Source organism: Poecilia reticulata, linkage group LG20 (assembly GCF_000633615.1).
Source record: "Poecilia reticulata strain Guanapo linkage group LG20, Guppy_female_1.0+MT, whole genome shotgun sequence".
Taxonomy (NCBI): domain Eukaryota; kingdom Metazoa; phylum Chordata; class Actinopteri; order Cyprinodontiformes; family Poeciliidae; genus Poecilia; species Poecilia reticulata.
The window spans coordinates 20,264,120-20,290,865 of record NC_024350.1 but is presented as its reverse complement, the minus strand read 5'-3'; the positions used below and the strand labels follow the sequence as shown (position 1 = coordinate 20,290,865).

Sequence of the window (26,746 nt, the reverse complement as noted above, 5' to 3'; positions counted from 1 at the left end):
TTTCTGCAGAAGCTAACCTCAAAACAGCATCACAAGCTGTTAGTAGAACTTTATAAACTCCAGATAACTATTTATAACTGAGTCAACAGAGGCATCAGCCATTTGTTACAGTGTGTCATATTTGGTTGGAGGGAATTATTTTAGCTGTGCTTTAATTCCTTCATTTTCTTCATTACCTCCCTACCTACATGTTGGCACAATAAACCACGAACAGTCCAGTTCCTGAATCAGACCATGTGCGCCCTCAGGCATCAGCAATTAAAGTGATGTCCTGCACAATGACTCACAGACCACTATCTTTAGTTTTCAAGCCCTGGACTGCCATGCAGCAGACAAACAGTGACTGAGCGTTGCTAAACGCTGCAAAAGAGACCTCTAAGCAGCTTCAAGGGCTAAATGAAGAAAGGAAGCAAATGTGTGCGGCGGTAAAATTGCCAGAGTTTGATCACTGTTCCTCAATGTATTCTTTGGGGATGGCAGAGCATTTTTTATTTATTTTTTTTTTACTTACTGCCTCCCACAGGCATGGATGTGTTTTGAAACGTGAATTAAATTAGACAGTGCTTAAGGTGGGAGCACTGCACCGACCTCCGCTCTGATTTATGAATGGTGACAGTTGTCTCCAACGCTGTGTGTTGCATAAACTCGTTCTGAATTCTGTCTGACAACCGCAGTCAGACTCTAATGCATCAATAGCGCATTATTACTTTTCTGTCTGTTGCCATCAGCGATAACCTACATTTCTCAGGTGTATTTATTTAACGGATGAGAGCGGGAGAGCTGCGCACGCGCATGTGTGTGCGTGTGTGTGTGTGGGGGGGGGGTGTGTGTGTGTGTGTGTATGTGTGTGTGGGGGGGGTGTGGAGCGGGGTCTATGAATGAAGAAAGTTGGGATGATGCTTGAAACTTTAAATGACGTGATACAACTTAATATTAGATATTTTTGGCCTTTTTCATGTAAAAAATACAAATATATACATAATTAGGCAAAATCACAGTGTGTCTAAACATAGCAATTTTAACAGGCTTCCAGCAAAACAATTATGTGTAGCTGTGCAGCAATGACTCAGTTTCAGCTCCACAGACAGGCTCCTAATGCAGCGCTCAGACATGGCTTCAGAACCGCAGCCAGCACAACCTTTAGGCCTAAACTGTGTTACACCAGTTTCATTTCAGCACCAGGGACGGAGCGTCAGCCACTCACTGCTTGGTCTGGATTGTTCTGGAGCTGATCGGCCTCATCCACGATACGACGACCCAGAGCTCTGTGGGTTTCAGCACCATGGACAGCAGCCTGGCTGTTTCTGTGCTCAGCAATTTCAGCACCATTGAAGAGACTCTGTTAAACTTTTTCTCACCACTTGGGTAAGGTTTGTGTGCTTTACTCTCGAATGTTAAGGGCCGAGGTATCCGACTGGAAATTTGTTTTGTTGTATAATCCATCCTAGTTTCAGATTCTTAGAAAGCACACAACATTTATTTATTTATTTAATATTATTATTTAAATGTCATAAACAAGGTTAGTTGTGCTCTAGCGTGTTTTGCTTAAGTATCGAATTTCTTATTAGGAACTGAAAAGCAAGGACTGTGTGGCATAAAAGTTCCTGTTTGACAGATTGAAGTTGTACTTGTGTTGCTTTTAGGAAGCAGAAACAAACTACGTGCTACAGGAAGCTGGAAAACTGGAGACATAAAAATCCCCATGAGCCGTTTGTTTAAAAGTAAGCCAAAGAATCTTAAGATGCTTTACAAAAAAGGACAAAAACATTATGATAAATCAAATTTTTCATGTAGATTCAAATCCAAATGCTTTTATTTGTAGCCATCTGTCGCCTGAGTAAGTTTTCAAGATGGTTCTGATTTGATTATTGCTCTAAATTGTATTAAATGAATCTTTTTCCTCAATATTATGTACACAAATTATGACAATGACGAAAGAAGAATGGCTTAATCATCCTTCAGATGTTTCTACGACTTAAACGGAGTTCACCTGAGGTAAATTCAGTTGATTGGACTTGATTTGGAAAGGGACACACCTGTCTATATAAAGTCTCCTAGGTGGCAGTGCAGGTCAGAGGTCAAACACCAAGCAGTAAATCAAAGTAACTGCCTCTGAGACGGGGCTGTCTTGTGGCACAAATCTGAGGAAGAAACAAACATTTCTGCTGCTTTGAGAGTCCCAATGAGTTCAGTGGTGAACTGAGAGCAGAAAACGAGAAATGAGATTCTCTGCTCTGATGAGACACAGATTGGACTCTTTGGTGTGAAAGTTGGGTTTACATTGGGATGGCTCCCTATAGTGAAGCATGGTGGTAGCAGCATCATGCTAGGTGGATGTTTTGCAGCAGCAGCTTACAGTCTAGTCAGGAGAGAGAAGATGAATGCAGCAATGTCCGCAGGCATCCTGGATGAAAACCTGCTGCAGAGCGCCTTGACTGGGGCGACTTCTCATTTTTCAGCAGATCTCAAGATCTCAAAGGTGTGAATCTGACTGTAGAGATCTGAAAATGGCTGACAGACGTTTCCCATCCAACCTGAAGGAGCTGGAGAAGAACAGCAGAGAAGAACGGATCAAACCTCCTGAAGATGGCCGAGCCCAGCTGGTGGAATCAAATTCAAAAAGATTCGACTGTCACTGATCCCAAACGTGAATCAACAAAGTATTACACACATACTTATGTGAATGTGATTTCTTGATTTTCTACTTTTAATAAATTTGCAAGAATGTTAAACTTTTTTTTTTTCCCCACGTTGCCATAATGTGGGATATTAGTGTGAAGAGTTTTGAGGAAGAAGATTACTTTAATACAACATAAAATGTGAATACTTGATGTGTGTTTGATTCATTCATTTTTTATTTCTTTGCTTCTTATCGCACGGTATTTTGTTGTAGGATCCACATGTTGGCTGATGACTCAAAGTGTTTTCTAACCTGCAACCAGGCTAAACGACAAAGCTTTGTTCTGTCAACATATGAGGCTTCAGTGGGGTTTTTTCTTAACTGTCTATGCACCGATCGTCATCGGACTGATTCTTCTTTTCCCATCCATGCCTTCTGTACAAGCTCACGATGCCAGCGAATGAAAAAATAATACAAATCCGCATGACTTGATCGTCCCGTGGCGCCGACACAAAGAGAGAGCTGTGCATGTTCAAAATGCAGCAGAGAAACATAAAACCAGCTCAGTCGTAAGCGTTGCATGATAAGGAGCGCGTCTTTCTTTTTCCTTTCTTTTTTCTTTTTTTTTTTTTCGCTCCCCCGGACTTTTGTAAGAAGCCAAGCCTTTATAGGAGAGCATTCGGCATCATCAGCTGTTCGAGGTTGGACTCTCATTGCTGGAAGTCGGAGCTGAAGGAGTCACATGACAGAACTGGAGGCAGGGAGCTAGAGAGAGGAAAAGGCTCAGCATTCCGCCTCGCACCGCCATACTGTAGCCTCTTTTGAGCCATTTCACATTTTTATTGCAACATTTTACTCCCGCTCGGTGAGTACACTTCCACTGGCTATTTTTTTTTTTTCTGTTTTTCTAAACAAACATTTTTTTTTGGTCTTCTAAATTCACCCCCTTCTTTTTCTTTTTTCCTTTTTTTTCTGGGTTGTTTTTCCTCCTTTTGCTGGTGTTTGAATTGAGCATTTGCGGTGCTGGTTTTAAGCGTTTTTTCACTCCCCCTCCCCTCTACAGTCAGTCCATCCAGGCTTCAAGTTTCCAGCATGCGGTGATTCAGATCGAGAGGGTATGAATTGAAAAAAAAAGAAAAGAAAGAAAACGAGTGCGGTATCGGTCTCTGAGAAAGCCTCTCACTTTGCTTGCAGTTTTGCAGAAACCGAGCAGATTTTATCAGAGATTTTTCTTTTTCCTGCGCATTTACTGGTGGGTTTTGGGACATTTTTTTTTTTTTATTATTTTGATAATTTTTTGTTGTTTTCTGTCGACTTTTGCTGTTGCTGTGGCTTTGGTTTGCATTTTGGCAGTGTGGTTTGTGATTTTGATGAATCTCATCGGTGAAACCTCTCGCTTTTACTTTGTTGCTCTTTTCTTTATCTTTTACAAAAAAAAAGAAACAAGGGAATCCTTTTTAAATCCCCTCTCTGACGTTTTAACCTGACACTTTTCTTGCAGCTGAGCTCACAGGTTTGTGCTTTTTTGTTTTATCTCTTTTTTTCCCTCCTATCTCCTGTTGTACTCTTGCAGATGGCAGTGTCAAGTATTTTTGGATGTAATTTTTTCTTACTAGATTCTTGGGAGAGTTCAATGCGTTTTTCTTGTTTTCTATTTCAACGAGGATGAACAGACATTTTCCCGCTTGCAGGTACATTAACCAATGTTTGAAATAAAGAATGAGGTACCAGAATTCTGCACCTGTGGCTGATGTGTTATTTTTGTAAAGCTGATGAAAATTGTTCGATAGAGCAAACAATTTTCATTGATTCCACCTGAAGGTTACCTGCTGAGAGCACAATCAAGTTTCATTCATTTGGATTTCAACAGTAGTTTGCGAACGTATTGACGTCCTTTCAACTTTTTCATATTTTGTCACCTTACAGTCTCCAACTTCAATGTGTTTCACTGGGATTTGACGCGACAGACTGACTTGCGGTCTTGATTGCAAAGACATGATTCTAAAGAAGGATGCGTGGTTTCTTAAATAATAAAACTGACACCCCTAAATAAAATCCAGTGTAGTTAAGTCTGCTAATTTGTAAGCTGAGTCCAAAGTTTGCCCCTTGTCAGAGCTGATGTATTTCTACCAGCTTTTTCAATCTAGGGACTGAAAAATGTTGTCCATATTTCTCTGAACTGAAGCCCAGGCTGTTGGATTGGACAGATAACGTTCAGTAAACTTATCAAGCTTGCAGTAGATGGGATTAAAGTCTGGATTACAGATGTGTATGGACAAACATTTCAGGGTTTTTCTTGCCTCTAAAGTTCGGTTATCATATGAGATTTGAACCAAGTGTTAGTTTTGGCCTGTTTGCATCCCCGCAGCATGATGCTGCCACCTCCATGTCTCACCATAAGAGCGGCTGATTCAGAGTGGTGTGCAGTTCTTGAAGATGTTTTAATTAATCTCATCAGAATACCTTTCTCTGCATGTTGACTCCATCTCATGCATTACTTCAGACAAAATCTTACATAAAATCTCATTAAAGTATGTTCAAGTTTGTGTTTACAACTTTGATAAAAGGTTGAAAGAGTTTAAAGGTTATAAATACCGTTAAGTAACTGTTTTCAGAGCCCTTGGAAAGGATGCACCTATGAGATTATAAACTGGTATCCGAGCTGTATCTCTAAATCGATCAGGAAGGGGCAGAAATAATCAATTCCTCTGAGTTGCAAGCAAGCAAATATATCGCCACTCATAAGTGCCTGCCTTATTGCCGGACAAACTCAAATCGGCTTTCCCAGGCCTGCAGATACATAAAATACTTCCTGGATTTGTCAAATCAGATTTTTGCAGAAAATTAATAGAACCACAGACAGGACTAAGAGAGAGGCTTAGAGGAAATAAATCCCTCAACAGGAAGGTTTGACTTCAGATTATCGGTGTGCTGCAGAAAACGCAAAAAAAGACATTGTATGGTTGCCGTGAAGGAGGGATTTGCAGAGAGTGTAACTGAGCTAACACGAGACTCTGTCAGTTCATGACAAGTTTATTCCTGTTTGCCTTGAATCCAGCTTTAAATGCTATTAAACGTCACCAATTAACTCTCCGTATGTATCCAGCTTGACAGAACAGAACAAAGGTTTCATCGCCATAATATGGACCCATAAAACAAACGAGAGCGGACCATTAAGTCCGTGTATAGACCGTTAACTCGGGGAGTCATTAAACAGCTCGCTGCAGTGAACCGGAAACCAGAATTTCTCTTTTTTTTTTTTTTTTTTACCCGATGGAATTGAATATTGATAAATACAGAATGCAGAACTCTGTGGGTAAACTTACATTTTTAATAAAGCCGGATAATTAGAGCAGTTAAATTAAGCATTGTATTCAGAGCTGAGAGGCTGTTAGTGTGTATTGATCCTGCTGCTGTCTGTTAAATCTATGCGGGTCATAAAGCAGGTGTAGATAAAAAGATGGGGTTGGTTTTAATGCCTTTTAATTTGCGAGGTAATTTGAGAAGCAGTGTATATTACCAGTCAGGGCTCACTTGTGTTTGGACTGACTAAACGATTAAAACTATCAGTAAATGTAAAAGGAAAAGTCACCATAGTGACTCGTTAGTTGTTCAGAGCGCCACAAGTTTGATTTGTTGTTGTGTATTTTCTCTAATCCGCACAGTAAAATTCATACACACCTCCACTAATGTTTGGTTAGATGTCATTCTGAACTCAGTTTTTGTAAAACGGTAATTGGTCTGCACTTTTATAGCTCTTTATCAGGTCCTAGGACTCCAAAGCACATTACACCACAATCAGTCTTTGTCCCACAAAGGGCAAACGCAGGTGTAGCAAAGTGACAAACAAACGAAGCATGTAGATTCACACAGAGACAGAAATATAAACAGATTAAATCTGAAATATTCTACGGCACGAGTCAAACTCGAGGTCTGCAGGTCAAATCAAGACTAAAAAGAGGCACATAATTGGAACTTCAAGATGAGATTTATTTTATTGGATCAGTTTTTATTTGAATAGTGCCAAATTACATAAATGTGTAAAATGTGCAGTTATTTCCTAAAGCGTAATTTGATCCAACACAGTTCATAAAAGTACAACATTGTTGAAGTTGAAGCTGTTGAAGTTAAACGATCTGTCCTACTCTTTCATTACTCCATTCACTATTTGGAGTGCGCCAGTTGTGCTAAGAGTGAAACAGACCTCAGCATGATGCTTCCACCTCCGTGCTGACCAGTCAGTACGATGCTCCTAGATTTAAATATCTCACTTTGACTATATTATTTCTCACCTTGTAAATACCTGAGCCTTTGTTTTCCACCAGACGACATTTGGCAGCTGCAAACTTCAGTCGAGCTTGAAGGAGTTGTATCTTCTTAAAGTCTATTTTAAACTCACTCTTGTCTCAACATCTTCTGTTTGGGTTAGAATTGATGCTAGGCGTTTTCTTGAACATTCTTGTTTACACAGTTTGGGTTAGATGAGTGCAGCATTGGTCCAATTGGTGGTTCTGATTCCACAATGGACCCAGGCATGTGAAAACTGGCTAACATTATGCCTGACCTGAGTCCAACGGTGTTGGAAAATAGGATAGACGTTTAAACATCCATCTTCTATCCCAGTGGTTTCAAACTCCAGTCCTAATTTAAAGCACCATTTAAAACTTGAGTTTATCCAAAATGTTTTACTGGAAAATAGAGAGACAAAGATGAAGAGACTTGTATTAAAACAATATTAGTACAATTTTGACTTAAAATAACAAGGAATACGTGATAAAATACCAAATTTGGGAATATTTACTCAAATATTGGGATAAATTTGGATATTTGAGCCTTTAATTGTAACTCTGCTTCCTAATTAATTCCTTCTTGTTTATAAAATTGATTGACTTGGTTGTACGACCCTTTAAAATCACCACTAAAAGCAAAAAATGACATTGATCTGAACTTTGTCATACGTAAACTTGCACTGAAGTTTTAGGCACATTCACTCTGATATTTTTTAGCAACTTCCAGAAATCATTTAAAAAGAGATTTAAATTCATTCTTCTTGCACAGCCGATAGTCCTTTTACACATTTCCCATCCCTTTACCTAAATCAGTCCATCTTGTCGGCTTTTAAAACCTTGAGCCACTGCATCAAAACAAACCCGACGTGTCCTCACACTCCGAGCTGAGAGGCGTTTCCGTCTCGCCGCCACGAGCCGAGCTCCTGCTAAGCATTATGATAGCTTCCATTACGTCCTGCAGTGTTGGTGTCTCTCGCCTCCAGGCAGGTTTGCTGTTATCTGGGCCAAGCCAGAACTGCACAGGAGACTCAGATAGGGAGAGAGGAGGAGGGTGTGAAAGCTCATGTGTTGCCTTTACCTCTGCTGGCATAAATAAAATATCACGAAGGAATCTGCTGCATGCACCTAGCATGTCCTCGGCTCTCTGAGGTGTGAGTGCGACCACATGGCTGCTTGTCGGTGTGAATGGAGATTGAGTTTTGGGGTAACACATTTGATCACATAAAAAAAGTGAATTACTGTGGATTCATGACGGGATGAGATGAGCATGGCAGATAGGTACTATTTTAATTAGACATAATGTTTTTGTATTTCCATTTGAGTCTCTATTGTTTCTGAAAGCAGCACAAACGCTTTAGAAAACCACCCAGCTTTTTTTTTTTTTTTTTGCCAATAAGTTCAGGTTTTTTAGTGTCTGGAAAATGAGCTGTTTCAAAAACCTTCTGAACGTAAATCAGCATGCGCTGTCCGTTACCTAGCAACGCCAGTGAAGCCCAACCCGTTACCTAGCAACCCAGCTGGTAAAACCACCTTTGGTCAACTGCTTTTACCGCTGTGTGCTGCCGGAAAAGATGAGCGTTTTGTTGTTGACTTGCCATCCAGAAACCACTTGCTGTATTCTTGTTGATTGTGCAGGAGGCTCCACTTCGGCTTTTCAAAGAAGTACGGTTGTATAACTGAGCATCTGTTTGCATCCATTTTTCATGTGCGAGTGTAAATGTTGAGTTTGGAGGCGGCAGCTTATGTGGATTTAAAGTGACAGAGACCCTAAAACAGCTGAAAGGAGCTGAAACTAGGCAGAACTGACCAAACTAAAGTCTCTAAGAATGATATGTGCAAAAAATGTAAGATGTATATAGTCCAGGGACCGATCCTAACCTGTTAAAGGAAATGTAATAGGTCGCCTTTGAACTTCCTACGCCCTAGTAAAAAAAGATATATATCCTGTTATTGTTCATTATCATGAGGTAGATGTTTAACTCGGCTCAAATATTTTCCACAGGATTTCGGTCTCAGATTACCATGACAGAAAATGTATTGTTCATTTCTGTGCCGATTCTGAGAAATGTCTCGGTTCATAATTTTGTAGAGAAACGAATCATGAACATTTTTCACCATTCAGGCAGATGGCAATAGATTTTAATTCAAATTCCCCTGGTGTTTGGAAGGTTTCATCATGCTCTGCAGTCTTAAGAAGGTTCCCAGAGTCTTTTGGAAGAGAGACAGGCCCGCAGCATCACAGGTCCTCCACTGCACTTATAAAGTCCCGTCTTTCTCTCATGTGTGTGTGCGTGTGTGTGCGTGTGTGTGTGTGTGTGTGTGTGTGTGTGTGCAAGAATACAGGTGTTCATCTCCAAAGTGCATTCAAATTTGGGTTTTAGATAGGTCTCTCCATTTAATGTATTTTGTTTACTGTGGATAATGCTGTTGAGAGGGAAGAGAACAGCAGATATTTATGAACTTTCTCATATTGCAGCACAGGTTTAATATTTTTTGAGTCAAAATCATTTTGGTAACATTATTAGATGCATGAAAGAACTCAGTTTGGCGTCTTTACCTCCAAGTCTTTAGGGGAAATTGCTCATTTACTGCTATTTTTGTCAAAATCTTGGACAGAATTACCAATTAACATTGTGTTCCAGAGCTTATTTTTCCATCCCTGTCACCAGGGGAAAAAGCTGTGGTCTTAATTGGCTTTGGCAACATTTGGTTGTTTTTCTTAAAGATGAAGATTTCAATGCAGATTAGGCCTGCAGGAATTAAGGAAAACATGTATTTTTTCTGATTTGAACGTAGCAGAATTGCTTCAAAATAAAATCTTTTCCATTTTATCGTCCAACTTAAATCTGTGTTTACAAGTTGCACTGTCTGCTTCGTACAATATTGGAAATATTTATCATAAAAGAAAATGCAGAAAACAAAATAGCATCTCAATGAAGCTTCATCACTTTTTCATCCATCTTCTTACACCCTTGTCCCTCAGTGGGGTCGGGAGGTGCTGGTGCCTCTTCAGCTAATGTTCCGGGCGAGAGGCGGGGTCACCCTGGACAGGTCGCCAGTCTGTCGCAGGGCAACACAGAGACTGACAGGACACACAACCACGCACACACTCACAACTAGGGACAATTTGGAGAGGCCAATTAACCTGACAGTCATGTTTTTGGACTGTGGGAGGAAACCGGAGTACCCAGAGAAAACCCACTCATGCACAGGGAGAACATGCAAACTCCATGCAGAAAGACCGGGGCCGGGAATCAAACCTAGAACCTTCTTGCTGCAAGACAACAGCTCTACCAACTGCGCCACTGTGCAGCCCCTTCATCACTTTTTATAAAGAATAAAATGAGACTGATGGAAATATCTAAGCATTTATTACAGCAGATAGTATCTAAGCTGCTTCTAATATAAAGCTGTAATTACAGACTCTAGTTTCAGTCCCCGACTTTTCTACAAAGGAGTTTATTGTTTATGATTTTAAAAAACATATTTATCTTCAAGGCCAGAGCTGACTTCTGTTTTTTTTTTTTTAAAGCAGATGAAAACTTCTTTTAAACCATTTCCTGTAGTTTGAACTCGTCTTAGCGAGAAGGCAGAGGCGGTGGGGGGTTTTCCTCGGGCCAGATGTAACCTTGAGTAGCACTCCTCTTACCCCACCTGCTGCTGCCAGCTGTCAGTCAGCTGCATGTGATCGCTGAATGAGCAGAAACCTCCTGAACTTTTACCCCTGTTGAAAAAGGAACAGTGGTTTGCTGCTGCTTTTTTTTTTTTTTCCTTTAGGGGTGGAAAAGGGACAGTCGTGCCTCGGCTGTCTATTTATTCTGTTTGGCAGCAAATCTCGGCAGCAATAAGCTGTTTTTACTGTATTTGCCTTTAAGAGTGTTACTGTCCTTTGTACTGAGTCCCATATGATCATGTTACAACCCCAAATGTTAATGTGTTTTATTGGGGTTAACAAAACATCAGCAAAACCTGTTTGTCAACAAAAAAGCACATTTTGATTCAATTCCAGCTGCAAATCTTAGGTTTCTACCAGCTTTACGGAGCTAAAGAATGTATTTTTTATCCGTTTATCTTGTGATATACAGTCATGGCCAAAAGCTTTGAGAATGATTCAAATGTTAACTTTTACAAAGTCTACTGCTTCAGTTTTTATAATGGCAATTTGCATATACTCCAGAATGTTATAAAGAGTGATCAGCTTAAACAGCAATTAATTTCAAAGTCAATATTTGCCTAGAAAATGAACTTTATCCCCTAAAACACATTTCAACTTCATTGCAGCCTTAAAAGGACCAGCTAACATCGTTTCAGTGATTGCTCCATTAACACAGGTGTAAGAATGACACCACTGGACACTTTAAAAAGAGGCAGGTGCTCAGCATCATTGTTTCTCTTCTATGAACCATGGTTATCTCTAAAGAAACACTTGCAGTCATCATTGCACTGCACAAAAATGGCCTAACAGGGAAGAACAGCTAGAAAGATTGCACCTCAGTCAACAATCTATCGCATCATCAAGAACTTCAAGGAGAGAGGTTCCATTGTTGCCAAAAAGGCTCCAGGGCGCCCAAGAAAGACCAGCAAGCGCCAGGACCGTCTCTTAAAAGTGTTTCAGCTGCGGGATTGGGCTACCAGCAGTGCAGAGCTTGCTCAGGAATGGCAGCAGGCAGGTGTGAGTGCATCTGCATGCACTGTGAGGCGGAGACTATTGGAGTAAGGCCTGGTCTCAAGGAGGGCAGCAAAGAAGCCACTTCTCTCCAGGAAAAACATCAGGGACAGACTGATGTTCTGCAAAAGGTACAGGGAGTGGACAGCTGAGGACTGGGGTAAAGTCATTTTCTCTGATGAATCCCCTTTCCGATTGTTTGGGACATCTGGAAAACAGCTTGTTCGGAGAAGACGAGGTGAGCGCTACCACCAGTCTTGTTGCTTCTCAGCCAAGGGAGTCGGCTCTCTCACAGTCTTGCCTAAAAACACAACCATGAATAAGGAATGGTATCAGAATGTCCTCCGAGAGCAACTTCTCCCAACCGTCCAAGAGCAGTTTGGTGATGAACAATGCCTTTTCCAGCATGAAGGAGCACCTTGCCATAAAGCAAAGGTGATAACTAACTGGCTCAGGGAACAAAACATAGAGATTTTGGGTCCATGGCCTGGAAACTCCCCAGATCTTAATCCCATTGAAAACTTGTGGTTAATCAAGAGACAGGTGGACAAACAAAAACCTAGGAATTCTGACAAAATGCAAGCAATGACTGTGCAAGAATGGACTATCAGTCAGGATTTGGTCCAGAAGTTGATTGAGAGCATGCCAGGGAGAATTGCAGAGGTCCTGAAGAAGAGGGGTCAACACTGCAAATATTGACTTGCTGCATTAACTCATTCTAACTGTCAACAAAAGCTTTTGTTACTCATAATATGATTGCAATTGTATTTCTGTATGTGATGAAAACATCTGACATACACACATGAAAACCAGAGGGCAGCAGATCATGTGAAAATATAATATAATATATAATATATAATATATATAATATATAATATAATATTCTCAAAACTTTTGGCCATGACTGTAGACTGTCTTGAGTACGTTGATTTTCTAGATTCCCAACTGGATTTAGATCCAGACTCAGACGGAGCCGTTTGAACACATGGAAGCTTCTGGCTGAGCCCTTCCCAAGTAGCTTTTACTCTTTTAATTTAACAACAAATACAAAACACTTTTCCATTTTGCAATGATTAAACTACAGGACATGCCTGCAGAAATAAAGTCTTCACCCGTAAGCGGATTTGAAATCTGCAATCTGTTTTCTTAAACTTTGACAGATTACCTTCTTCCCCGCTGAGCGGCGTTTCAGTCACAATGTGGCTTCAGTCGGCATCTTGCTCAACAAGTCTCTTGTTTTAAGTTCGATTTGCACTTTCGCACTAAAACATGTCGCTCTCTGGGACGCCGACCTCGTCTCCTCCATGAACGGCCGGACGTTCGCTCGCTGTTTACACTTATCTTTTCTTGATGAACGTGGAACCAAGACTGAAGAATGCCTGGATGGTGAATCGTTCTGCGTTAGGCTCCTGTGTTCCAAAACAAAGCATATTTTATCTACATTATTAAACTTTTATGTTTCAGTTTCAACGTAAAACACATACAGAACAACCTGATCCAGTTCAGATAGGTGCCGAGCTCCTCACTACCCTTTTTCGAGCTGTTAATTTGATAAGTGAGGGGATGTCACAGCTCATATTCTGGGCAATTAAACCTGCATTGAAAGAACTGGATCACGGTGAGGGTCTTCCTCACATTTTTACTGCTTGCTTTCGACATACAGGGCAGCACTGGAACGAGCGCTGCGGCCGGACATGCTGAGGCCTGATTGTCATTTCAGGATCACACCAGAAAATATCATTTTGGTTTGTTTTATTACTAATTAATGCCGACTGTGTCCTCATGCGCAATATAATAGAGACAGGTTTGTAAAGAAACTGATTATAATTTCATTTTTGATTTTCACAGAATACAAGACGGATACTGTAGGTGTGGTGTGTGTGTGTGTGTATTTGTGTAAAATGCTTAGTTTAGAGGTTAGGAAGGCCTAATTAGGCAAGAGTTACATCTGGTTCCCCCTGTGGAGGGAAAACTAATTCACAAAGCACTTTATGAGGCAAGCGCAGTCTATTCACATCCAGATATTTTATAATCCAACTCAATCCAGAGTAGGTATGCTCAAATCCATTTATGTCAAGTCAAATTTATTGCAGTTATAATAAAAAGTGGAATAAAATCCACTATAATATGGCAATTGCCTGTAAACAATAAAAAAGCAAGCCAGCAGGTTGAATCAAACCTTGAATGCGCTGTAAGGCGTCAACCTGAGCAAGCATGTTGCAACAGATGAAATTTTCAGCAAACCTCACTTATTATGAGGAGGCGTCTGCCTCGACTGGCTGGTCGCTCAGAGGACAGAAAATAAACACGATTCTCACCGAGCCTGGAGAATTAGCAACGGGACAAGAAAAAAAAACATATTAAGGAAATACTATGTTAAACCTGGAAGCCGGGAGTATGTTTGTTTGTATAACTGTTTAATTAATGACTTTATCTGGGGAAGGGGAATGGTTTCCAGTTGCACTTTCTACACTGTAAAACATTTGAGCCTCATTTAGTTGTCTTCTACCTTCTGCTCTTTAAGTCAAATAAATTCAGATTTACACTTTGAACCTTTTGTGAAAGATAAACTTACAGTTACCCTAACCTCCAAGAGTTGAATAAACTAGAGTTTTTAGCTAAAAAATAACTGAATGAAGAAAAAGACAGGAGTGGGAACTATTTCCCAGAATGCTTAGCGGCATGTTTCTGTATTCTGAGATGGAAGTGCATTACATTGACTCCTGTGTTATTAAGGCAAATGTTTATTTTAATGTCTTGTTCACGTTAAATGTTTTTGAGCAGAAATCATTCGCATGTTTAAAAAAATTTATTATCAGATCAGAAATTTGGTTCATACAAGAATTTAAATTTTCTAAAGTAAAATAAGTTGTTTTAACTTGATATTGTGAGTAAAAATCATAGAGAAATGTGGCTCTTTGATTGGGTGAGGGCTTTTTTTTCTTGCATATTGTGAAATAATTATTTGACTTAAATTGCAGCATTAAGTTAAAACTCACAATTCAAGATTAATGAACTTAAAAAACAATATTAAGAGAATTTATCTCTTGCTAAATCAATTCCAGAAACTTGAATTTCCGAGTTAAAATCAAAAAAATATTCTTGTTGACTTAAGTTGCATTTTTAAGGCAGCGTGTGGACTTTAATTTCCAAGTTAAACCACCTTCAAATGTTTTACTGTGTATGGAAAAGAAAAACAGAAATTAAACGGTAGTAGCATAAATGACTTGGTCCTGGAAAAGGAGGTGAGGAGTGTGGCTGAGAAAAAACAAAAAAATCCTGACCTAAATACTTCACCAACGATGTCATCGAGGAAAGACACACTGGGGTACTTTCTACGTGAAAGACAGAGAAATCTGTCTTATAAATCTGATTTATTTAGAACTGAAAAGATGAAAAGGTTCAATCTGTGCAAATCACAGTATATATATGTAGCTTAATCATGTTTCCTTAGATGTGCTTAAGGAAAAAGTTGAATCCAATCTGTCGTCATGCCTGTGTTATTGATCAACTTCATTGCCTGTTTCCCACATCTGTGTTGAGGGGCGAGTTAACACATCCAGGACGACTTTTTAATCAAATTACAGGCCGCGGCAGCATCACCAGGGATCCAAACATGAAAATTAGTTTTTAGATTACGTATAGATTCGCCGCCGCCGTCCCCGATACATATTGTTTCCCGATGACTTGGTCGGTACCACAACAAACTCTCGCCACAGCTCCTTGTAATTAAACTGCAGTGCTGGAGAATGATGGTCTGCCTGTGTGTAAATCTTGCACCATCAGTCTTCTTGGCATATTAATGCGTGTTGCTCACATCCGTCTGCCAAATATGATCATTAAAGTTTAACCCGCAGGCAGGCGGGTGACCTTGCCAAAGATGATTCCCTCCTGTGTTTTTTCATGTGCTTGTCTTGTCTGAAAATGATGTGAAATCTTGGCTGCTGTACATGTGGATTGTTTGGAGACGTGACAGAAAGTCAGCTCTGCTCCGTGAAACCTGCGAACGCGACGCTAAAACCTGCTGTATAGTAATTCAGACATGCTAGAGCAGCAGAAAGAACAGCGGAAACAAAGAAACGCAGTTAATTTCAGCAGCTGTTGTCCTTCAGAATACAACTTTTTTTAAAATTCCCTTTTTATTCACATCATTTTTATTTAATTTCACTTTTAATGAGCAAGCAGAAACTATTTAATGAGCATCAAAGCTATTTGTGCTGTAAACTCTTGGTAATACTGAGATGAAAATATGAAAAAGAAAAGCAAAGGAAAACATTTAAATCGTTAATTATTCTGTTAATGACGTGCAAAAGACTTTAAAATAAATGTATCTTTTAATGCAGCAGTGTAATCTCACAATGAAGAAGAAAATTTGTCTTTTTATTTTGAGGGGAATTTATTCAGAGTGATAAAAGGTCAGGATATGATATAGATTTTTACATTATATGTACCACAATGCTACTATTTTTGCAAACATGCGATAGATAGATTGTGATTTTTGTCGTTTTAACCATTTTTGTGATGAGTTGGACAAATGTTTTATCGTGGTGAAGGATCCAGTGATGATGTGTTTTCTGCCAGAGACAACCACATTTTTATTTAAAATGTCCTGGCATTTCAAAAAGTTTATGATTATTTACTTAAGTAAAATAAAAAGACATACAGCTTCACAGCTAACCGAGCATGAGACGCTTTTCTACGATTAAATGAAAGTTGGGAAACCTTAACTGTAGTCTAATCAGAACAACATACACAGTTCAGGTTGCATTTAGCAAACCTCAATAGTGAGAGAAGAAAACCTGCCTGTTTGCTGCAGCTCTGTTAATGATGGAGAAAGAAAAAATTTATGTTTCAAGAAAACTGTTTATCTGAGGTCATTGGTGGCCGTGAGCAGCATACATGAGCATGACTGACAGCGCTAAGACCCTCCCCTCCTGGCTCTGATTGGTTGTTTCAGACAGGAAGCAGTGTACAGTAGAGCTTGACTTTTTCTCACAGATTGTCTCATATTATGCTGTCAAGACATAATGACAGTTTTGCTAAATTTGTAAAAACGTGTTTGTTTTTTTTAAAGGAACGTACCGCAGCTTTAACTGCCTTCAGCATCTTGAACTGGTAATTATTAGCATGGTCAGTGGAGCTAGCATTAATAAAAAAGCCATTTTCACTTTGCTGTACTTGTGAATTTTCTAAAGAACTGCTGACATTCCTGTTAATTAACACTGTTGATTTGTTTAAAAAAATAGTTTTTAATGTTGGATTTAAAGTAAAATTCAGCTGTAAGATTATGCCTATGAAATATAAGCCACTTTAAAAAAAAATTTGATTTAATAAAACGCTAACAGATTTTTACTGGAAAGCAGAAAACACATGCAGTTTATATTTTCTTAAATCACTGGGACCTAAAAGTGCATCAAGTATGAAAGAGCAACATATAATAGAAAACAAAAAACAAAAAAAACTCAAAAAATTCAACATTAATGTATGTCTGGGAATGGAGGCAAATTTCTGTTTAAGCAAATAGACCGAGAGGCAAATCTTCCATAATTATTATTTTATTGCTGTCATGTAAAAGCGAATAATATACTAGTAATTCCAAGCTGACCAGAGCATGAACGCAGTAAGTGTACGACCAACATCTAATTGGTGGGATCATTTCTGTCTGCAAGTGTAGAAGCAATTGTGCATCGCTAACAGCAATTATTTCAGCCGAGGCAGTTAGAGGACTGGTTTGATTGTGGCGGCACAGCAGAAGTCAACAGCTTCATACCTGCTTTTCAGGCACATATGGCGTCTAAACGGCTGTGTGATGTTATTAGCTGAAAAAAAGGAGGCAGAGTAGTGGCGTGAACCCCTCCAGATGCTGCAGAGAGCCACCGAAGCAGATAATGTCCTGCCTGGATTACCACAGGGATGGCGAGAGTCCCCCCACCCCCTCCTGTGGGTCCGGTCCAGCCGGTTCTGCAGGGATCAGCTGTTCTCTCCAGCCTGCTGCTGGCCTCAGCTGTCCCTCACCTGCTCCTGACCGGCTGCGGATGTGTCTGCATACTGACGCGCTTCCAAATTATTGACGGCCAGGTTTATTTATGGCTTGGACTGTGCAGTTTGTCCTCTGGGCCAGCTTCATCTCGGAGAGTTGCAGCGTTGCAGAAAATCAACCGAAACGAGACGCAAGTGATGCAAAGAGACAAAACTCTAACCTGGGTTCCAACACACTCTTCAAGTCTCATTTTAACACTTTTCCTGAGTTCTCGTAGCTTTCTTAAGCCATCCCTCAAAGCATAAGTACAAAAACGTTATGGCAGAAATGTCTACACTTTATGGATGAGTGGACGCACTGTAAAACCTAATTAATGCCCTTTACTTAATGCAAACCCGTTGCCTCAAAATTCTTTAGCTTTCAATTTTAGTGAGTGTAACTTAATGAACTTAATAAATCTGATAAGTTGTAATGACTTAAACAGCCAATGCTTAATTTTTTTTTGCATAAACCCCAAAGCTTTCTGAAGGCACTTTTTAAAAACATATATAAACATAAAATTAGCTAATTGAAACAGTACCTGACTTCTGCTTTGACTGAATGTAAAGCAGTAATAGTTTGCTCACTTTTTTCACTAAAACAAACAACAGCATATGCAAGGCTGCACCCTGTGGCGGAGCAGGTTGTTCATAAAAACAAACATACAGCTCACTCATGCTGCAGCTTCATGCATGCAAATATAAACAGCAGAAAATAGCTGAGAAGAGCTGCATTGCTCTAAAGTCGACCCATTATTGATGAACTGACTGCAAATGAAGCTTTGGAGTCGCTTTAAACATCTTAAAACTAATTTTTGTGACACATAAAAAGGTGGTTTCATTAGTTGCTGGTGGTGGTGCCTCAATTCGCCACTAGAAATTTGAAGTTAGTTCAAATTAACTTTTAAAATGTTTCTACGTCAAAAGGCCCTCAGCTTATTTAAATAATGTTATTTTTATAACTGCATAAAAAAAGCTAAATAAACAAATATATTTGATTAAAGTCAACATTGTAATTCATTATACATTCAAATAATTCACTGGACTTTAACTGAGTGTTTTCAAACCTTGACAAAAGTCAAGTTAATGTTCCAGTTTACAGGATGGATGGATGGATGGATGGATGGATGGATGGATGGATGGATGGATGGATGGATGGATGGATGGATGGATGGATGGATGGATGGATGGATGGANTGGATGGATGGATGGATGGATGGATGGATGGATGGATGGATGGATGGATGGATGGATGGATGGATGGATGGATGGATGGATGGATGGATGGATGGGTGGGTTTTGGTGAGATAATATTACTTGTAAATATTTACTTTCAATATATTTTCTTTCTCTGTACTTTTGTAGACCTTTAAATTATTCCAAAGTTGTAAAACTATGTATGAAAGAAAAGCTAGCAGAAAAGAAAACACACACAGAAACACTTAAAAGCCACTGGAGCCACAGAATGACCTCACAGAGATGCAAACTATCCGTTAACAAGCTAAATGTCTGCAAAGGGACCAAAATCAGACCAAATATTACAACATAATGGCTTTAATAAAATACTAACCAGCATTAAGGAGTGCAAAAATACACAGGAGAGAAAACAACCACAGAGAGGCACAAAATGACCACAAAGAGACAGAAAACAACTGCAGAGCGCCACAAAATGACAAGGACATGCAAATGGGCTGCATGGGGCCCACAAAACGGCTGCAAACAGATTTAAGTAAAACACAAAGAATCACTTGAAAGCACCCTTAAAGAAAGATGAAAAAAAACTTCTTAGAGACAAGATCATTGTGGGAAAGAAGAGAATTAAAAGATGCAAACAAACCTATCCGGGGGCAGTTTGGAGGTTCGGCTCGGCTGCTTTGCTTTGTCTGGACAGCGTGCTCGCTTGTCGCTTCAGTGAAGAAACCGCTTTGGACTTAAATTTCAATTAGTCTTTCAGCGTTTGTGGGAGTGCATCAGACACAGAGCTAACCCTTACACACAGACTGCAAATTGAACGGGGCGTGATGGTAATTTTGTTGCAGTGCTTTTAAAAGGATGTGCTCCAGTGACTCAGGTGTATTTACATTAAACTCTTCCCCCAGAGCTGGGTGCAGCACGAGAAATGAAAGTGAAACTGTAATTTATACAGCATCAGTTGAAAGCCACGTTTGGTTGTTGGTCAATTTAAAGGTGAAATCTACAATTCAGGTTTGTCCTTTAGTTGGCTAAAGTTTTCTACTTCCTGCAGAATTTAGCAGTTTTTCTTATATTTTTATCAGACTGTGGTGAGATCCAGATTTTGCATTTTGATCTTTTATCTCCAGGGATTTTCTGCCCACTTCAGCAAACCAGCTGAACTTTCTGAGTCATAAAATGAACTCTTAGTTTAGCTAAAGTAAACATTTGTCTGTGGGATCTTTGTTGAGAAAGAAACATAATTATTCCCTGTAATATCCAAGCTGGATCAGTTTTAAAATGAGGATTTATTAATAATCTTTTAATTGAAATGAAAATCGAATTAATTAGATGAAGTCATCTCCATTAATCTCTCTTTTTTTCATGTATTTGTTGTGGTTTATGATGCTAGATCTCTTAAGCTTTCAATTTCAAATTGTTACCCATCTTCCTCAGAGTGGAAATAGGTATTTAAACTGAAAATGTGAAATAACAGAAACATTGTAAAGAAGGTTAATTAAAATTTTTTTTAAATAATCCTGTAAGTTAAGAACAAATCTGTTTGATCAATTCCCTTTTGATAACTTCAGGTCATAAAATGTTACACATCTAAGAGAATGTAAACTTAATAAACTAGCACTTTATAAATTTTTTGCAACGCCAGAACTTAAAGAGACTCGGATAATTAAGATGCCCTCAAACGCTGAAATATCTCAGAGCGACTGTAGGGGAAAACTCCCCAAATAGACACTTCAGGACGCTCCACACTGAAACGGAGAATAAAGACGAGCATTTCCACATCGAGGCATCTTGACTCGCATACTCACGAGGAGCATGACCTCAATTTTCAGCCGCCGCCACTGTAAGAGAAGCACAGGTGCACTCGAGGAGAGACGGCTATGCTAGCAAGCTAGCTATTGAGTTTGTGTAACCCTGAGGGCAGAAACATGTTCACCGAGCAAACCTTTTTATGTTTCCCCCAACAAACGGATCACTCTGGGAAGCGAGGGGACTGTCTGTGGCGGTGGAAATATATTCCGCCGCACGTTCAAAGTTGGATTTCTGCTGACAGCAAATCTTTTCCAGAATTCAGCATATGGATAAACACGGGGCTCAGTGGCAGGAGACATTCACATGCACTCAATCTTATTTAGTTTTTAACTTAGAAAAGTTATCTACATCTATTTCATTATCTTAAGATTTTTTCTTGTTCTGTTTTGCACTAAGAGCAAAAGTGATCTTGGCATATCTTCGATTCACAGATTAACGTTTGGCGTTCCAACTTTGTGATTACCGAGCCGTCTGATAACTCAGACTCCGTTTCCTCTGAGAAATCTGCACTTTAAAGAGAAACTCTCTCGCTCTGGTTTAAGGTTAAAGCAGAACTTCTGTTGCTTGATTTCTCCCAATTTGCTTCAAAGAAGGAGTCCACTTCAGACACATTATTAGCTTGTCAAGACTTTGCAGAGAGACACTTTAGCTGCAGCTGGTGTGGTGCAGGTTGTCACATCAGAGGAAAATCAGGCATGCGTTGCAGTACGTTTCCTGTGATGGTGGCAGCCGCCTTTGATTTGAAGCATAAAATAAGTTTTGGAAACTCATAAAGGGAAAATATTTATAGATTAATGCAAATGAAAACATAAAATTTAGTTTCTTTTACATAATTCCTCTCATTTTTGCTTATTAATCCAATAAGGAAATCAAATGTTGTCACTCAAGTTTGTTCAAAGAGTCGTTGTAGATGCTGATGGCTGAGGGCAGGAAGGATTTCCGGTAGCAGTCTGGGTCTCAACAATTCTTGAAAAGCCTCTGACTGAAGACGCACAGCTGTGTGTTAAAGGTTGTCTGTCATGTGTTACGACTGGCTCAATGTCATAACAAAAACGGGAGACCATGCAGGGGTTAAAGTGTAGAAAAATGAATATTTATTAACAAAAACAACAATGGATTGTGGATATCAGTGGTGTAATGCAAATGCTTGGATGTGTTGTATGAGTGCATATGGAAGTGTTGAAGTGCCAAAACAAAGACAAACGCAAATGTGCAAAAAGGAGGGGAGCTGAGGCCTGGCAACAAAACACCACAAGCGTCAAGCGGCAGAGTGGACGGTGAAGGCGACCAAGAAGATGGAGACAGCCAGGTTTAAGTACTCTGCACTCCCAATCGACTTGATCAGCAGCACCTGTAAAGGGGAGGAGCACAAGGACAGAAAAAAGCAACACCTGCAGCCCAGCCCTTAAGGCCCAGGGCCGTAACACATGTTTTTTTTTTATTATTATTATTTTATTTTATGAAGAATTCTTATTTCTCCATAAAAAATGAAATAAGAAATCCATGTTGTTGCTACATTTCTGAGTGGACATGAGTTCAATATCAAACATTTATTGTTTTTCAGCGCCGCCCCTGATTGTTCATTGAAAACATGGACTGTTGACGCCGACGTTAGCTTCCAGGATGTTGGACCTGCTGCTACATCAACTTTCCACTTTAGGCAAAACTCACTTTAGAACAACTGTCACTGTTTCTCAGTGTCCCGTCAGATTGCTTTTTGAGGAAAAGATTAACGAGAGCGAAGCGGCACAATTGCGTGTCCGTCGGATTTACGGTGGTACCAGAAACAACTGAATACGAAGGTTCCATTTGGAAACTTCTGACCTACCTATGTCTCTCTTCTGAGTGCCTGGAGACCCTCCACAGGGAGCCACCCTGGAAACGTCATGATCAGACACTCAAATCACTTGAACCGGCTCTTTGTGATGTAGAGAGGGAACGGTTTTACTCCAAGCTCCACTTAGATAATCTCACCTTCACCTTTTCTCAAAGTCTGAGCTCGTCCACTTGACCTAGTAATCTCATTTTTTAGCCACTTGCCTCTGGGATCTTGTCCTCTCAGTCAAGTTTCCTTTCTCTTCACCGGAGACGTACATGGACTGGTAAATCATGAGCTTTGCTACTTAGCTCAGCTCTTTTTTGTCTACAGCAGACGGAAGCAGTGCCTGTATTAGATTCCACGATGTTTGAACTTCTCTTTTTCAGGCAAACGCTGATCCCTGACTGAAGGGATCCTGCTGTGGAATAGTTCAAAATAAAGATTTGTTGTCCTCTTTCCATTTTCTCTGCACTTTTTAGGATTGCTTAAAATTGTGCAGCGTGCAAATCTAGGCTAAGGATAGAGAAAATAAGAGTTTTTTTTAAGTCAGAAGAAAAGAAAACACAAAAAAATTAGGGAACATTATTTGACTTTTTAAGTTTTCCTGTAGGCTGCACAGTGGCGCAGTTGGTAGAGCTGTTGCCTTGCAGCAAGAAGGTTCCGGGTTCGATTCCTGGCCCCGGTCTTTCTGCATGGAGTTTGCATGTTCTCCCTGTGCATGCGTGGGTTTTCTCTGGGTACTCCGGTTTCCTCCCACAGTCCAAAAACATGACTGTCAGGTTAATTGGCCTCTCTAAATTGCCCCTAGGTGTGTGTGTGTGTGCATGGTTGTTTGTCCTGTGTTGCCCTGCGACAGACTGGTGACCTGTCCAGGGTGACCCCGCCTCTCACCCGAAACGTTAGCTGGAGATGGGCACCAGCACCTCCCAACCTCAATGAGGGACAAGGGTGTAAAGAAAATGGATGGATGGATGGATGGACGTTTTCCTGTATAGTTTCAACCAGATCACCAAAGAGATATTTTCTGCAGATGCTAACTGGATAGAGAATCAATATCTGCCAGTCTGTGACAAGTCAGCAGATGACGGCGAATGTACTTGACAGGAATAGATGTAAAAGTCTGGAGCTGCAGGAGCTCGACAGCTCCGCATTACAGGTGGAGTCACAGTTCCTGCAAGATGCAGAGCAACATCTGCACAGATTTCCACATCCACCCGTCTCTCCCTGCAAGACACCTGTCAGTGACGTCATCAGGGAGAGCATACGTAATTAAGTAATCAAGAAGATGCATCACATATGTAAATGACATTAATTGCAGACATGCGTTTGGGATACTCATTCAAATTAACCACATCGTTTAGGCATGGATCTCCTGCCAGCGTTAAAATGATTGTACTAATTAGGTCAGTCGGTGCAGGTTGAAACAATCTGAAAAGCAATTTCAGTTCCAATTAATTGTAAACTGAGAGAATGGCAGCAATATGGGATCCGCATGCGTGAAGGGACAGGAAGGACACAGCAACACACACGAAAACAGGCAACAATTACTGGAAATCATAAAGCAGTGCTGTGTTATTATTTGTCGAGAGCTACTGACTCAGATGTGACAGTCACCATTTTGGGGGGAAAAAATAAATAAATAGTTTCTAACCAGCTGGGAAAAATGGCACCATCTCTTTTCAAAAACAACTGATGTTGTTTGTTTAGCTGTCTCGATTTAAAAAGTCAAAATATCAGCTAAAATCCCAAAATGTGTTTATTTATGAAGAAAAATTACTTTTAAATGGCAGCTGCACACATGGATATGGATATCGCTGCAGGTTTTCTGAAACATTATCACTTCTTTGATTGGTGTGTGTTGCTGCTGAAGAGTGTGTGTACATTGGGGTCAAGGCTGTGGACCACGTTTCTCTTTGTTTGATTAGAGAATAATGAAGAGCCCACTGCACTGAGCCCCATTGAAAACCTCCTGGTTATTCAATCAAATATTGATTTCTCAACTCTTCCTGCGTTAAAACATCAGCATTGTTGTTTATAAGTGATTCTAAGTTTGTCTTCTTTGCATTATTTGAGGTCTGAAAGCGCTGCATCTTTTTCCTTATTTTGACCATTTCTCATTTTCTGCAAGTAAATCCAATATTTTTGCTTGGTACATTCAGAGGCATGTTGTCAGTAGTTCATAGAATAGAAGAACAATGTTCATTTTACTCAAACATAAACCCATAAACAGTAAAATCAGATAAACTGATCAGTTTAAGTGGTCTCTCAGTTTCTTCCAGAGCTGTAGATGGAAGGATCAATAAATGATGAACAAACAGATCAATGGATGCCTGGATAGACGATGGGATTTGGAATACAGTCTGGAAATAAAAACATTTTGGAGACTTTTATAGGCCTGGAAGAAACCTAAAATCATTGTTCCTAAACTGCTCCACGTTTCCTCTGTTTCTGCTGGGTTTGTGGCGCAAAGTCACATTTTTACAGGATAACTAATGGAGGATAACAGGTCTGCTTGGACTGACGTATAATTCTTGCTATTTGCTTTGTGAATTTAACACTGAAGCTCTGCAACAGAATATCTACATACAACCAGGAGCGGTTCAGTCTTGGTGCGTCTTGTGTGTCTTCACTTTATCAGGTACAAACATTGTTTTTGTTTTTTTTATAATTGTGGGACAAGTTTGCCCCCTTTTTTGCCAGCAGTTTCCTCTGGGTGTTACCATGGAAACATGGGTCTGAGTTCAGCATTAGCCTGTGGGTCTGTGGATAAACACTTGAAATATGTCAGTCTTTATTTATTTATTTTTTTGTCGACATAGCGTCAGAATGGGCTTCCTGGCCAGGGAGCCAGTGCTGCATTTATCAAATCAAACAAGAACAAGCAAACAGTTTCTTTCCACTGGACAGAAATGAGGATCCTTCTCCAAACTACAATGGAACAGCTGCTGAGACAATGTGATGTGTCCTTGGAGATCCTCCTACACTTGTTTTGTCTTTTATTTCCTCACCTTTCTGTTCAAGTTATCCTGATTCTCACTTCCTTCCTTCCTTCTTTCCGCCCGTCCGTCCTGCGGCACTTCTTCACATCCCCTGTCTCAGAGATCTCACCCAGAAAGACAGCTGCTTTGTCCGTTCGTTCTGTAATTACATTCCTCTGCCAGATCTTTTGCAGGCTGATTATTTAGCTGCCTGCCGCGCTTGCCTTTATCTGCTGCCAAGCCACTTTGTGCAGGTTAGTTCTGATTCGATAGAGAAGGAAAAGACTAACATCGTGGTTCAGACATTAAAAATCAAGGGGGAAGAAAATGTGAGCGACCTGCCCGGTTTGTGTTTACCGCATAAATGCGAATGTCGGTGATGGAAATAATGGCTGAGAGAAAAAGAGAAATAAAAAATGCTGCCATTTATTTCAGCTGACGACGCATTCTGCAAAAATGAGGAAAAGGAAGAGGCACAAAGTTGGCTTGGAGAAAGCCAGGATCAACCGCCTCCCGGCTTTATTTCTTGGCTTTCTCCTCCGTACTCTCTTTAAGTCAGAGCATCACCAGCTGTTATGGCAGATGGGCAAAGCGGCATCCAATTCAACATCCATCCATTTCCATGCAAGCACACATGAAGCCGCCCCTCCCGCTGCCTGCCTCGCTCCCCCTCTGGCTCCAACACCATCTAAGTTGATTTCCTCTGCGACCCCACAGGAGGATGTCGGGTCGCTGCCTTTTTGATTCCAGCACATGAACGTTGTTTCAGACGCAGAACTCTGCAACACCAGCTGGTCAAATAAGAACGCGGCTTTGTTTTCATTTTTAAACATTTAGCGATATAACGTGATTCACTTGTGTTTTAAACGAGAGATCAGATTGTGTTAAACTTTGATCTGTAATAATAAAAATTGAAAAGTCACAATTTTATGATATTATGACTTTATTCTCAAATTATTTCAACTTTATTCTTGGAAAATTACGATTTTATTATATTATTTCAGCTTTTTTTTCTCAACATATTATGAATTTATTCTCAAATTGTTTCAGCTTTAATATTATTTTATTTAGCTTTAATATTGTGACTTTCGTGACAAGAATAAAGTTGTAGTCGCAACACTACAACTTTATTCTTGTATTATTTTGACTTTATTCTCGTGATTTCATTTTTTTTTTCTTTGTATGGCCGTAATACTTCATTATATTAATCAGCTGATCATTTCTGAAAAATCTATTTTTCCTTCCTTTTGTTTCCAGTAAAAAACTTTGAATCGTCTTGAGTATCGATGATGCTATATGAATAAACTTGTTCTGCTTCATTACATTTATTGAAGAAATGGAAACTAACTCCAA

At 39.9% G+C, this 26,746-nt stretch overlaps 1 protein-coding gene across 3 annotated transcripts in view; it reads left to right on the top strand.

The window, feature by feature from the left end:
• The first annotated feature begins 3,169 nt into the window (after positions 1-3,169).
• ralyl (RALY RNA binding protein like) overlaps positions 3,170-26,746 on the top strand; it is a 126,439-nt gene continuing 102,862 nt past the window's right edge. The window contains exon 1 of one of the 3 annotated variants that reach the window (XM_008396540.2): positions 3,170-4,311. The gene's annotated coding sequence lies outside the window, so the exon portion shown is untranslated. The remainder of the gene's footprint in view (positions 4,312-26,746) is intronic. The other 2 variants (XM_008396539.2, XM_008396538.2) reach the window with 2 other exon arrangements.